The sequence below is a fragment of the Misgurnus anguillicaudatus genome, chromosome 5 (genome assembly GCF_027580225.2).
Source record: "Misgurnus anguillicaudatus chromosome 5, ASM2758022v2, whole genome shotgun sequence".
Lineage (NCBI taxonomy): Eukaryota > Metazoa > Chordata > Actinopteri > Cypriniformes > Cobitidae > Misgurnus > Misgurnus anguillicaudatus.
The window spans coordinates 24,763,380-24,777,227 of NC_073341.2; the positions used below are offsets into that span (position 1 = coordinate 24,763,380).

A 13,848-nucleotide genomic window follows, 5' to 3' on the forward strand; every position below is an offset into this window, starting at 1 on the left:
CTAAAACTTCACATATGTACTCTGGGGACAACAAAGACTTATTATTAAGTCTTGAGAAATTTTCCTTATAAGTAACAGTAGTGCCTTGCGAGTATTTTGTGAGTTTTTATGTTGGCTTGACAAAGCCAACATACTGTTCTTCGATCTAAGCTTATTATTATGTTGGCTTGACAAAGCCAACATACTGTTCTTCGATCTAAGCTTATTATTATTATTATTATTCTTCTGTTCACACTTTTTTCTAACAGTAACTCCTCCTAGAGCTTTCAAGCTACACCCACAAAACTTTACAAAACTTTTAAGACTGGTACGTAGATTTATGCTATATCTTTTCTAACTGATGGGACCTACCAAATTCTTAAACGGGGCGCTCAAACACCCCAAATTTTCCATTGACTTAACATTACGACCAACTTTGACGGGTCATAGCTGCAAGCGAGGAATTTGTAGAAACTTGTGGGTTACCCCATTTGAAGAGGCTGGCAGGCACTTTAGGAACATACATCATATTGGGATGTAAGTTTCACCCCTGGGGTGTAAGAGGCACCCAAATTTCCCCATTGACTTATAATGGGGCAGGGAACATGCCCATATAAGGGAATAAAAGCGTCCCAGATGGAATATCTTCACTTTAGAGTGTCGTAGAGACATATGGGTGGGCTCATTTTACTCAGGCATCCAATCAGTCTCTCAGGATCCTCCCATAGCTATTAAGCCACGCCCCTAGCAACAATTTTTGGGCACCCTAGCAACATATCCCATAGACTGCCAATATAAAATGCCCAGATGGATATCTTTGCAGCACAGTGTCACAGAGACATGGGGGTGGGCTCATTTTACTCAGGCATCCAATCAGTCTCTGAAGCTTCTTATTGAGGTATTAAGCCACCCCCTAGCAACCAATTATGAGCACCCTAGCAACATAATAAACAAAGCCTTATATCTCTGAATCCGAACATCATAGAGACATGAGGGTTGGGTCTTTTGGTCATGTTAGCCTTATGCTAGCTTCATGCTAAGTCATACTAGCTTCATGCTAGTTTCATACTAGCTTTATGCTAATTTCATAATAAATATTGCTAACTTAATGCTAAATCCTGTTAGCATCATGCTAGCTTCATGCTAATTCATCTTAACATCATGCTAACTTCATGCTAATTCGTTTTAGCATCATGCTAGCTTCATGCTTATTCATGTTAGCATCATGCTAGCCTCATGCTAATTCGTTTTAGCATCATGCTAGCTTCATGCTAATTCATGTTAGCATCATGCTAGCCTCATGCTAATTCATGTTAGCATCATGCTAGCTTCATGCTAATTCATGTTAGCATTATGCTAACTTCATGCTAATTTATGTTAGCTTCATGTTAGCTTCATGCTAATTCATGTTAACATCGTGTTAGCTTCATGCTAATTCATGTTAGCATTATGCTAATTTCATGCTAATTCATGTTAGGTTCATGTTAGCTTCATGCTAATTCATGTTAGCTTCATGCTAATTCATGTTAGCATCGTGTTAGCTTCACGTTAATTCATGATAGCTTCATGCTAATTCATGTTAACATCGTGTTAGCTTCATGTTAATTTATGTTAACTTCATGTTAGCTTCATGCTAATTCATGTTAGCATCACGCTAACTTCATGATAATTCATGTTAGCATCATGCTAACTTCATGCTAATTCAGGTTAGCAACATGTTAACTTCATACTAATTAATGTTAGCATCATGCTAACTTCATGCTAATTCATGTTAGCATCATGCTAATTCATGTTAGCATCATGCTAATTCATGTTAGCATCATGCTAATTCATGTTAGCATCATGCTAATTCATGTTAGCATCATGCTAATTCATGTTAACATCATGCTAATTCATGTTAGCATCATGCTAACTTCATGCTAATTCATGTTAGCTTCATGCTAGCTTCATGTTAATTCATGATAACATCATGCTAGCTTCATGCTAATTCATGTTAACACCATGCTAGCTTCGTGCTAATTCATGTTAGCATTATGTTAGCTTCATGTTAGTTTCATGCTAATTCATGTTAGCATCATGCTAACTTCATGCTAATTCATGTTATCTTCATGAAAGCTTCAGGCTAATTCATGTTAGCATCGTGTTAGCTTCATGTTAATTCATGATAACATCATGTTAGCTTCATGCTAATTCATGTTAGCATCATGCTAACTTCATGCTAGCTTCATGCTAATTCATGTTAGCATCATGCTAATTCATGTTAGCATCATGCTAACTTCATGCTAATTCATGTTAGCATCATGCTAGCTTCATGCTAATTCATGTTAACATCATGCTAACTTCATGCTAATTCATGTTAGCATCATGCTAGCTTCATGCTAATTCATGTTAGCATCATGTTAACTTCATGCTAACTTCATGCTAATTCATGTTAGCATCATGCTAATTCATGTTAGCATCATGCTAGCTTCATGCTTATTCATGTTAGTATCGTGCTAGCTTCCTGTTAATTCATGATAACATCATGTTAGCTTCATGCTAATTCATGTTAACACCATGCTAGCTTCATGCTAATTCATGTTAGCTTCATGCTAATTCATGTTAACACCATGTTAGCTTCATGCTAATTCATGTTGTTAGCATCATGCTAACTTCATGCTAATTCATGTTAGCATCATGCTAGCTTCATGTTAGTTTCATGCTAATTCATGTTAGCATCATGCTAATTCATGTTAGCTTCATGCTAGCTTCATGCTAATTCATGTTAGCATTGTGCTAGCTTCATGTTAATTCATGATAACATCATGCTAGCTTCATGCTAATTCATTTTAACACCATGCTAGCTTCATGCTAATTCATGTTAGCTTCATGCTAATTCATGTTAGCATCATGTTAATTCATGTTAGCATCATGCTAACTTCGTGCTAATTCATGTTAGCATCATGCTAGCTTCATGTTAGTTTCATGCTAATTCATGTTAGCGTCATGCTAACTTCATGCTAATTTATGTTAGCTTCATGCTAGCTTCATGCTAATTCATGTTAGCATTGTGCTAGCTTCATGTTAATTCATGATAACATCATGCTAGATTCATGCTAATTCATGTTAATTCATGATAACATCATGTTAGCTTCATGCTAATTCATGTTAACACCATGCTAGCTTCATGCTAATTCATGTTAGCTTCATGCTAATTCATGTTAGCTTCATGCTAATTCATGTTAGCATCATGCTAACTTCATGCTAATTCATGTTAGCTTCATGCTAATTCATGTTAGCATCATGCTAACTTCATGCTAATTCATGTTAGCATCATGTTAGCTTCATGTTAATTTATGTTAGCTTCATGCTAACTTCATGCTAATTCATGTTAGCATCATGCTAGCTTCATGCTAACTTCATGTTAAGTCATGTTAGCATCATGCTAGCTTCATGCTAATTCATGTTAGCATCATGCTAATTCATGTTAACATCATGTTAACTTCATGTTAGCTTCATGCTAATTCATGTTAGCATCATGCTAGCTTCATGCTAAATCACATTAACACTATAGTAGCTTCATGCTAACTTCATGTTAGCCCATGCTAATTCAGGTTAACATCATACTAGCTGCATGCTTATTTATGTTAACATCATGCTCACTTCATGCTAATTCATGTTAGCATCATGCTCACTTCATGCTAATTCATGTTAGCATCATGTTAGCTTCATGCTATATCACGTTAATACCATGCTAGCTTCATGCTAACTTCATGTTATAATACTTCTAATTCATTTTAAATCATGTTAGCATCATGCTAATTTCATGTTAAATCATGTTGGCATGTTGTTAGATTTATAATTAATCATGTTAAGTTCATGTTAAATTATGTTAGATTCATGCTTAATCATGTTAACTTCATTTTAAATCATGCTAACAACAAGTTAACTCTATGATAAGTCAATTTTTGAATAAACGTTATGAATAAACAAAACTTCATGCTAAATTATGTTAGGTTCATGCTTAATCATGTTAACTTCATGTTAAATCCTGCTAACAACATGTTAACTCTATGATAAGTCAATTTTTGAATAAACGTAATGAATAAAGAAAGCATTATATCATGTAAGCTTCATGTTAAATCATGCAAACATTATGCTAGCTTCATGCTAAATCATACTAGCTTCATGTTAAATCATGTTACAGTCATTGACATTAACAGTCATTATATTATTTCTTTACTTAAAAAATGTACATTAAAGGTAGTTTTAATGTAGCTATCTACATTTCCAGATTAACTGGCAGTGTAGCTAACTTTGCAAAATGCGAAATTCCTAGTTATTTCTCATTATACAACAGCTGGCAACCATTAGTTGTAATTCATTTTAAAGCTCCCATTCTTTCTGTATTTTGCAAGATAACATGTCTTCATGTTTCACGTGTAAAAATGTGGTATTTTTCACACAATTTACTTATCTGTATAGCGCTGTTTTCACTGTCCTCAAAACGAGATGATGTCTTCCTTGTTCTACGAAGTCCCTCCTTCAGAAATACGTGACGAGTTCTAAGGTGTAGTTTGTTTAGTGTGATATGATTCGATAGCAGCTTAGCTTAGCAGAGCCGTTTGAGCCAAAGCTGGTGACTGACGTATTCCTGTGGGCAGAGTTTAGTCACAAAAAAAAAGTTTTACTGACGTAATTAAAGCAGGAAATAGAGGGCTGTAGTCCAAACCGGCCATTCACTGTAGGCTTTGAAAGAGGAATTCTATTAAAGAAAATATATCGCCTGGTGGTGAACTTTGAGCTTTATCATTTTACAGGTATTATTTATGCTATTATAGCAACATTACACACTAACTACGGTTTAAAAAATTGGATCAGGAAGAACGTGACCTTTAAGTAATGCAGGTATAAATGGATCGCATTTAGTCTGGAACCTCACCTATCAGCAAGCCAATCTGAAGTTAAAATCAACTTCCAACCAACTTGCTCTAAGGATCATTGGAACACTCAAGCCTTTCCACCACGTCAAGGTAGCGATCCCTGGAAAGGACCCCCCCACACACACACACATTGGATAGTATTGCTCACTATACTTTAAATGTAGTTTTGTTGATTTTGATATTAAGTTTATTCTTTAGTTTTTTTTATATTTCTCAAGTGGCTATAATTAATTAATGTTGCTCAAAGTGTGAACACTTAATTATTTTGGAAACAAGAAATTGCCTTTCAGGATGATGCGGTCAATAGGATTCTGGTTGAGTGGATTTTATATTAAGGCAGCCTATAATTTCTTACAGCCCCTCATTTGATGCTTTTGGCCCAGAAAGCATCACATCCACTTCACACATCACATCCATTTCACACCCCCCCTACTTGGGCAGGTGCCCAGGGCGGTGATGTCCTGCCTTAGGTTGCCCCCCGCTGGCCAAAAGGAAGTCTTACCCGTCATTGGATCATCACCTCATGCCACTGGTTACCGCTCTATCCCATTAGGCAAAAAGTATCATAGGGTCCCGTTTTAGTTTTAAAGTATGATTTATGTGTTTTCTTGGGGTTGGTAGAACGGCACTCTGAGATCTACCACAAGCAGAAAGAAAACAGAAGTGTTGATTAATCGATCATATTTAATGATTGTTTCGTGTTAACCATGCTGAGAAAACAATTTACTGTTTGTTGTGACATGTTTAAATGGTGAACAGCACAGGACTGCAGGTGTGCCATTGTTATATTACTTTATATTAAATACTAAAGCTTTAATTTCCAGGAGAATGATGCTTGAAAATAAATGTAGCTACCAAATGATGCCACCAGCTAGACTATTATTAAAATAGCATTAATTAGCATCATTCTGGTTAAGCTGTGCTGCTCTAGAAGGGTGTGTGTGGGGGGGGGGGGCGTTTGTTTGTGTGCACACAAACGACCCCCCAAATGTCCCGGGGAGGGGGGGCGTTTGTGGGGGGGGGGCGTTTGGGGGGGGGGGCGTTTGTGGGGGAGGGGAGCGTTTGTGGTGGAGGGAAGCGTTTGTGGTGGAGGGAAGCGTTTGTTGGGGAATGGGGAGGTCGAGTGGTACCGAAAACAGATATAACTATATAAACACAACTATATAAACACAAAACCATTATATACATATATAAACAGCTACATAACATACTACAAAGGAATTATCCAAAAAACTTCCTTACAAATCTGTTTAAACTGTCTTCACATACAAATGCATAACTAAAATGTAAGTACTCTGAAAAAGAGAGTACAAAACTCCAGTGTCTGCAGACCTCTCACGACTGTTCCAAACACAGGTAATTATTTCCATTCGGGACGAAACAAATGATTAGCTTGCGCGAATATCACTCTCTTTCGTGACCATGGCACCACCCGTTGCTATGGGATCTGCCCAGACATGCGCACACCCGATTGATTTGAACGTGCACGAGGCACTCTAGGAAGAGCAAAAGTATGGCAGAGAAAGTGCATTTAGAACTCACAGAAAGTCCATTCAGAACTCACAGTACCTGCATATCCAGTCAGTGAAGGCAAACAAGGCAAAAAAGGAATAAACGCAGCAATCAAACGAGAATAAATATCACGTGGCTTTTCCTCGAGTCGATGATGCTGTAGCGGTATTGTCTGCGGAGTGTAGTCCTCATCAGAGTCAACAATGCTTTCATCACGGAAACTTTTCCATGCAAAACACTGGCTTAATTTTGAGTACTAAAAGCCATCCTATCTGTTTATATTCCTAGTGATAAAGTTAGGTGTATTATTACATGTGATTGTGACTTGATGTTATTACATGCACCGCGTACCTTCCTCTCCGCTTGTCTGAGGTAAATCCTTCTCCCAGCAAAGCTGTCGGTGTTGCGCGTTCATGTGTTTTGGGGGCGTGGCTTTAGAAGAAACCCAGAAAGGAGGGGGTGGAGTGAATGGAAAAATGAGAGGTCTACAAACACTCGATTTTTCTACTCTCTTTTTCAGAGTACTTACATTTTACTTATGTATTGATATATAAAGACAGTTTGAACAAATTTGTAAACAAGTTTTTTTAGATAATTCCTGCCTATCCTGCCTTTAACACTCACAGTTTATCATTTTTTACAGCAATTAGTCCAAAACACAGTAGACAGGATCGTGGTAGCTGTAATATGTGTGGAGTACTCCTGCTCTGGCATGTGAGTGTGAGCTGCTAATAAACACAGGATCAAGAAGAGTGTTATTTTCTGTGGTCCCAGTATGAATCAGTTGTGTGTATCCTTTGTCTTTAAACAACTTCAGAATGGGTTTGTTTCCATGGGACAGCTGGTCTTCATTGAAGTCTCCACAAACTATAACAGGGTTGATGTTTATGATCTCCAGGGATATCAAAAGGGCATTTAGACTTTTCAAAAATTCTTTTAGGTTGTAATTAGGTGGTCTGTAGATTACTGTAACAAGTGCTTGTTTTGGGTCTTCTACCTTTAAAACCAAATATTCCATGTCTGTCACATTCTGTATGTACATCAAAGGATGTGCTTGTAAGCAGTTTTTCACATACATGGCCACACCACCACCATTTCTGTTAGCCAACTGTACACTGTTTGTGTAGGATGCATGTCTGTTGCGCTTGTAGATTCTGTATCCATCAAGCTGAAGAGATTCAGGAACATCTGAGCCTGAAAGGTGTGTTTCAGTGAGACACAAAATGTCAGCCAACAGAAGCTCATTGTGACTTTTTAAATCATCCATATGACACTGCAGTCCTTCTGTGTTATGGTGAATGATTTTTAGAGCTGAATCCCAGTTTGAATCCTGAACAATGTGTAGAAAAGGTTGGACTTTGTGAAAGTCAGCTTTTGGCATGCTATCCAATGAGGAGCTTATTTCTGGATCACAGAAAATTTTCTTTTCTTCAAAGTCAATAATGTGCAAACCAGTAAGTGATGTGGTTCTGCTAAGTGCAACATACGCCATGCCTGGTTCAAAGATATGTTTAAGAGATACAACAGCACAATGGGTTGTCATTCCTTGCACTTTATGGATGGTGCATGCAAACGCAAGTTTCATAGGAAATTGCCTTCGAACTGTGCCTTTTCTTTTTAATGGTTCTTCTGACCTCTCTATATACACAATGTTGTCATCTCCACCAGATGCTTTGTTACGATGTTTCTGTCCAGCATTTACATTATCCAAGTAAAGACCAATTAACAGTACAAATAGAACACCATCTCGTTCCTGAGTTGTTATTTTTGCCACTTTACCAAAAGTGCCATTAACCAGTCCATCTTCCACATCAATATTTCTGGTAAGCATTACTCGTGCACCAATAGCAATCTGTAGTCTGTCACTAAGATCACATTTGTCTCCTTTAAATGGTGCAGCCTGCCTTTTCATTTCACCTGTTCGAGAATCTTTTTTATAATCATGTGCATCAATGGTAACAATATTTGAGAAGCCAGAGGATATGGCTGCAGTGTTGTAATTGTCTACCTCTTTGTTGGTTGCATAAATGTGTAATACATCAGTGGGACACTCTTCAGGAGATGATTTTATAACAGCCTGTAACATACAACTGTCTGCCTCAGTGAGTTTCTCGTGCTTCTGTTTTATCCTCAGTCGGTTGAGCAGCTCAGCATATGCAAGATCATCTCTCTGCCTCATAATCTGTGTCAGTGTTATAATCTGAAATTGATCTTTCCAGAAGTCCAGCACATGGTCCTCATATACACAGAGTGGTTTTGCTTTTCCAAGAGGAGGTAACTGTTGAAAGTCTCCTACAGCAAGAACTGACAATCCACCAAAAGGTTTCTGGTTTCCTTTAATCTGCTGGAGTCTCCAGTTCACATAGGCAAACAACTGTTTTGACACCATGGATATTTCATCAATAATTAGGATGTGTACATTTGAAAAGTCTGCCCTAATTTCATCCAAGCTATTTCCCAGGCCTTGGTATGGAGGTTTTAAGCTTCTTGGGAGTTTTAAAAGACAGTGCAGTGTTTTACCAGAGATATTAAAGGCAGCAGTACCTGTGAACGCTGATAAAAGTACAGATGGTTTGGAAATATCAGTGTGCTCTCTTACACATGGAAGCTTGCGCAATATTTTAGTTGCTTCTGCATATATAGATTTAATAACATGTGATTTACCAACTCCAGCTCCTCCATTCAAGAAATACAGAAACTGTTGTGGTTTTTCACCAAAAACACATTTTCTGCACCAGTCTCGCACAGCATAAAATACAGAAGCTTGTGTTTGATTCAAGCTTTGATACATTTTGCGAATCTGTACAGGATTCATCTGGGCAGCTTCCATGACTGGCATAGCTGTGTTACTGACAGAGGTAGATGCTGTGTATTCAGGAACGTCATCTTGTTCATGTTCATCATTAACATTGGTTGGTTCACATTCCAGTATGGTTTCTAATCGGATAAGTTCATTTGCTGGTGCTAATGTAGTCCATGCATCCTCAACTGGACCGTTTTGTTCAAAATCCTCGATTGCCTGTTCTATAGCCTCATTATGCTTCTCATATTTCTCACGATTCCCATTCACAATCCTGTACACACGCTGCAGTTCATCAGTGCCTGATAATCTTACTGAAGCAAATGTATAAAATGATTCATATGTCTTAAATCTTGATGACTTAAGCTGTTCATCTGTGCGATATGGTAAGTACAGCTTTAACAGTGTTCCGAAGTATTTTTCTGGATTTTTTTGTTGTGAGAAACGGGCAAATCTAATAACAGCAGGTTTTCCCTTTGTTCTTTTCTGTATGTGTCCTGCATTGTTTTGTAGTGGCAAAACATTTTTTCCCTTTTTCTGTGCTCCATAAACAATGCGATATTCACTTACAAATTCAGCCATGCACATGTTCTCAAATTCAAGTCTGTTTGGTCTGGCTTTGTATTTGTCTGGCAATCCAGTCATCCACACATTTTCCAAGTCAGGGTCCATTGTTTGTAAGCACTTCATTGGTAAACTCATCTTTACAGCATTATCATCAGTAGATATGAATATGACGGCTCGTGATGATGATTTCAGTTTCAGACTGCATGTGCGAGCGACTGCTTCCTGGCAGCTTACCTCACGATTTTTGGCATAGGAATTCATGACTTGCTTCATGCTCTCACGGTCAGACAGGTTATCATGACTTGAATCTTTAATTACTTTTTTCAGATAATCACTCATCTCATGTTCAGCTTTGGAAATGTATGAGAGAATGTACATGATACAGCTGTAGGGATTCAGAATAAACTGTATGTCCATGTTTGCGTTCCAAGCTCTTAACAGCAGTGGATTATACCCATTAACCCAGCAGTCCTGTGGACGTCTCTCCATGACTACTAAACTCGATGTAGACAGAGACTCAACATAGTTTTTGTACTCTTCATAGGTCATGTTTAATTTATGGAGAAGTTGTGCAGTTGTTTCAAAATTCTGAGTCGAGTCATTCAGGAGATCCCACACCTTTTGAAGCTGTTCTTTCACTTGTGCAGTACTGCCCATTTCTCTCTCATCTGTTGCTTCATTGTGTTCATCAGACTCATCTATAGGAGGCGGCCTGGGATGAGTTATCATAGTCCTTTTCATGGGTGGTTTAGGAAATCCAAATCTGCAGTGCTTGTTATTTTTTCTACAAGATCTGGAGTGGTTACGACTGTGCAGCTGTACTTCACTTACAACTTTGTGCAGTTCTGGGTCTTTGTTTGGATCTGGAAGTTTACATGAGATATATTTATCAATGAAATTGCACACATCTTCATCTTGATCTTTTTCAAATTCTGGAGCATCTTTAACCCAGAATAAGCAGTGTATGTGTGGGGAGCCACGTTGTTGGAACTCTACTCTGTAAAAAAAGTCAATGACTTCACCGATAGGTTGAGCAGGTGACATTATAAGATCTCTCATTAAGGCTTCAACTCGTTTTTCAAACATCCGCATGGCTGTGACAGGGTTACTTTTAAGTATTTCACATTTTTGTGACCAGTCTAATTCAGAGAAGTTTACAGTTTCACCTTGTTGTATTTTTATAGCAGTAATAACCTCTTGCCATCTCATCTCAGCAGCACTAAATGTACAGAAAAACGTTGGTGTGCCCAACTGTCTTAGCATAGCAAACAAATCACGCAGAGTTTTCTCCCAGTAAGCTGGCGTTCCTCTTAAAGGTTGCATAAAACGTGTTGCCTCTTTGTGATGCACAAGTTTTTCTAACTCACGTTTATCCTGTAGCAGTGAACAGTTTATTCTGCGTCCTTCGCGTGTCATAGGTTTCGCTTTTCGCAACTGAATGGACATACTAGAAGTGGCCATGTGCATTTCTGTCACAAATTGTGCAAAGAAAATGTAGTTTGTATCACATGCACAACGATTATCAACAGAAAATAGTCTTGTGTTAAAGTATCTGCTGGGAGAGATACTTTTAACTCTGTCAGACTCATCAAAAGTGTTTTTACCATCAGGAAACTGCACTGGAAATGCCATAGACTCAAGCTTAGGAATTTTAAAAATGCTTACAGGGCTGTTTCTCTCTGCTGGGGCAATGCAAAAAATCCCATCGTCATAAGACAACAACTGCTGTCCAAGATCAGGGGGCTGTAGACATGTGTCTAAGACAAGACCTGAGTGTTGTTCTGTGGTAGAATCAGGATCATCATCTAAACCATCATTATTGTTATTGCTCTGTTGTTCACTGATCTCACTTTGGATGTTGTTTTCAGTGTCCATTGGCTCATCATGTGCACTAGGCTGTTCCTGCTCATTAAGCATTTCACTTGCTGAAAGTCTTTCATTTATAACAATGTCTTTATATTCTAAATGGATTTCTTTCAGTTTACTTAAAGCAGACAAAACTTTGTGCATATTTAGAGTCTGATACTGATAATGACCTTGATAACATAGACGTCTTTTTAGTTTCACTGTAAGCAGCTGTGATTCACTTCTTGGCCTGGGTAAACAATTTACTGTTGTTTCCACTTCAGATGCTACAGAAATTACAGCTCCCTTTATAGCTCTCTGTTGGCCTTTAGGAAGTGTTAAAATTTTAGCAAAGGGAATGTACTTTGCAATAACATGTCTTTCTAGGATATTCAAATTACACAGTTCTGGGGGGATTGGAGTAAAATTAAGCTTGTTGGCTACAGCAATATTTGGCATTACACCTTTTAAAAGTGTTGTATGGCAGCTGTGACAGATCCATTCTGTGCTTCTCTCCTCAAAGACACACTGATCAGGGCAATCAGAGCAAATGTGAACATAGTTACCTGTCAAACATTGTGAAACAACGGCTTGATTTTTTTGATAGCTTTCACGATCACAACTACGCACTTGATTTGAAAAGAGTGCTCTTGCACAGCATGTGCAGACATATGTTGGACCTTGTTTAATTACCTTTCTAAAAGTATGCAATGCTGTCAAAACAACTGGATTTAGTATTTCAACAGGCTGGATGTTACTGAATGCTTCTGTCACTTGCCGCATGTGATAAATTATTCTGTATTTGTATTGTATGTGTTGTGCACACTGTATCTTGTGAAGTACTTTTAGTGCAGACAACTTGCTTTGAGATTTGAATATAGAGTATTGTTTGTGGCGGGCTTTGAAATGTTGATCACCGTGATAAAGTTGTTTAAATGTTTTCTTTCGTTGATCATAAAAGATTAAATCATTTTTGCACCTGTCTGTAAAATACTTCTTTTGTTTTTGCCTGAAAATAGGATCTCTTAAATATCTATTAACAATATAGTGCATATGTTGCTTCCTATATTTAATATTATTTCTGTAATTTAAAGTTATGTATTTTTTTTGTCTCTCTCTGAATTTTTCATCATTCCTGTAATTAGTAGTTATGTAATTTTTTTGTCTCTCTCTGAATTTTTCATCATTCCTGTAATTAGTAGTTATGTAATTTTTTTGTCTCTCTCTGAATTGTTCATCATTCCTGTAATTGGTAGTTATGTATTTTTTTTGCCTCTCTCTGAATTGTTTATCATTCCTGTAGTTAGTGATTAAATTACTCTTTTTTTTCTCCTTGTATTCTAAATTATGTGTATAACTGTTTTTCCTTGTTTGTATGAGTTTTCCTCTATAATTGACATCCATCAAATACTTGGTTCTCATTGCCTGCTTATTTTTTTCCTTGTATTCAGCAATTTTTCTGTATTTATAGTGTTTCATTAATTTTCTTTTATTCTGTTTATTTTCTTCATTACTATTCTGAGATAGAGCCTGTTTTTTGCCACAAGTATCTTTTTTTGGAACCTTTTCTTCCTGCCATTTTTTTATATAAAATTTTCGTCTTTGAGTCATGCTAAGTTTTTTAGATTGCTGCTTTACATCTATTGGTTGTAATTGTAGGGAATTTTGAGCTGATAATGTCAGTTGCTGAAAAGAACCATCTGATGTCATTTGAAGTATGTCAGGACCAAATTCACTTAATTGTATACTTTTATCTTGGGCTATATTTTCAGTAGTGGTAGTAACAACATCATGCATCTGATCTTGTTCAGTCAGTTGTTCATATCCATCAGCAACTGTCCTTGTAAATGATACTGGCAGCAGATCAAATTGTTCTTGATCACTCAACTGTAAACATCCTTGAAACAATAGCAACAGTCTCTCTATAAGGTCTTCTAAATGGGCAAATGACAACATTACAGCAGTACCTGTGCTTTCGTCAGCAAGCATGCCATCTGGCGTTCTGCAGTGCGAATCAAAATATCCAAACCTCCCTGAGGAATCTCTGAACACCGCGATGCAATGGGCTCCACAGAGTAGTAGGGCATATTTTATATCAAGTCTCAGACGTTGCAGAGTATTTTCAAGGTTTTCAGACCCCGTTAGTGCAGGTGTATCTCTTAGTAATCCAAACCTCAGAGGATGTTTGACAATGTCATAGCACTGTGAGTTTGTCTCAATTGT

The 13,848-nt window shown here is 37.5% G+C and overlaps 1 protein-coding gene across 2 annotated transcripts in view; it reads left to right on the top strand.

The window, feature by feature from the left end:
• tafa3b (TAFA chemokine like family member 3b) overlaps positions 1-13,848 on the top strand; it is a 140,805-nt gene that overhangs the window by 83,000 nt on the left and 43,957 nt on the right. The gene's annotated exons all lie outside the window — the stretch shown is intronic.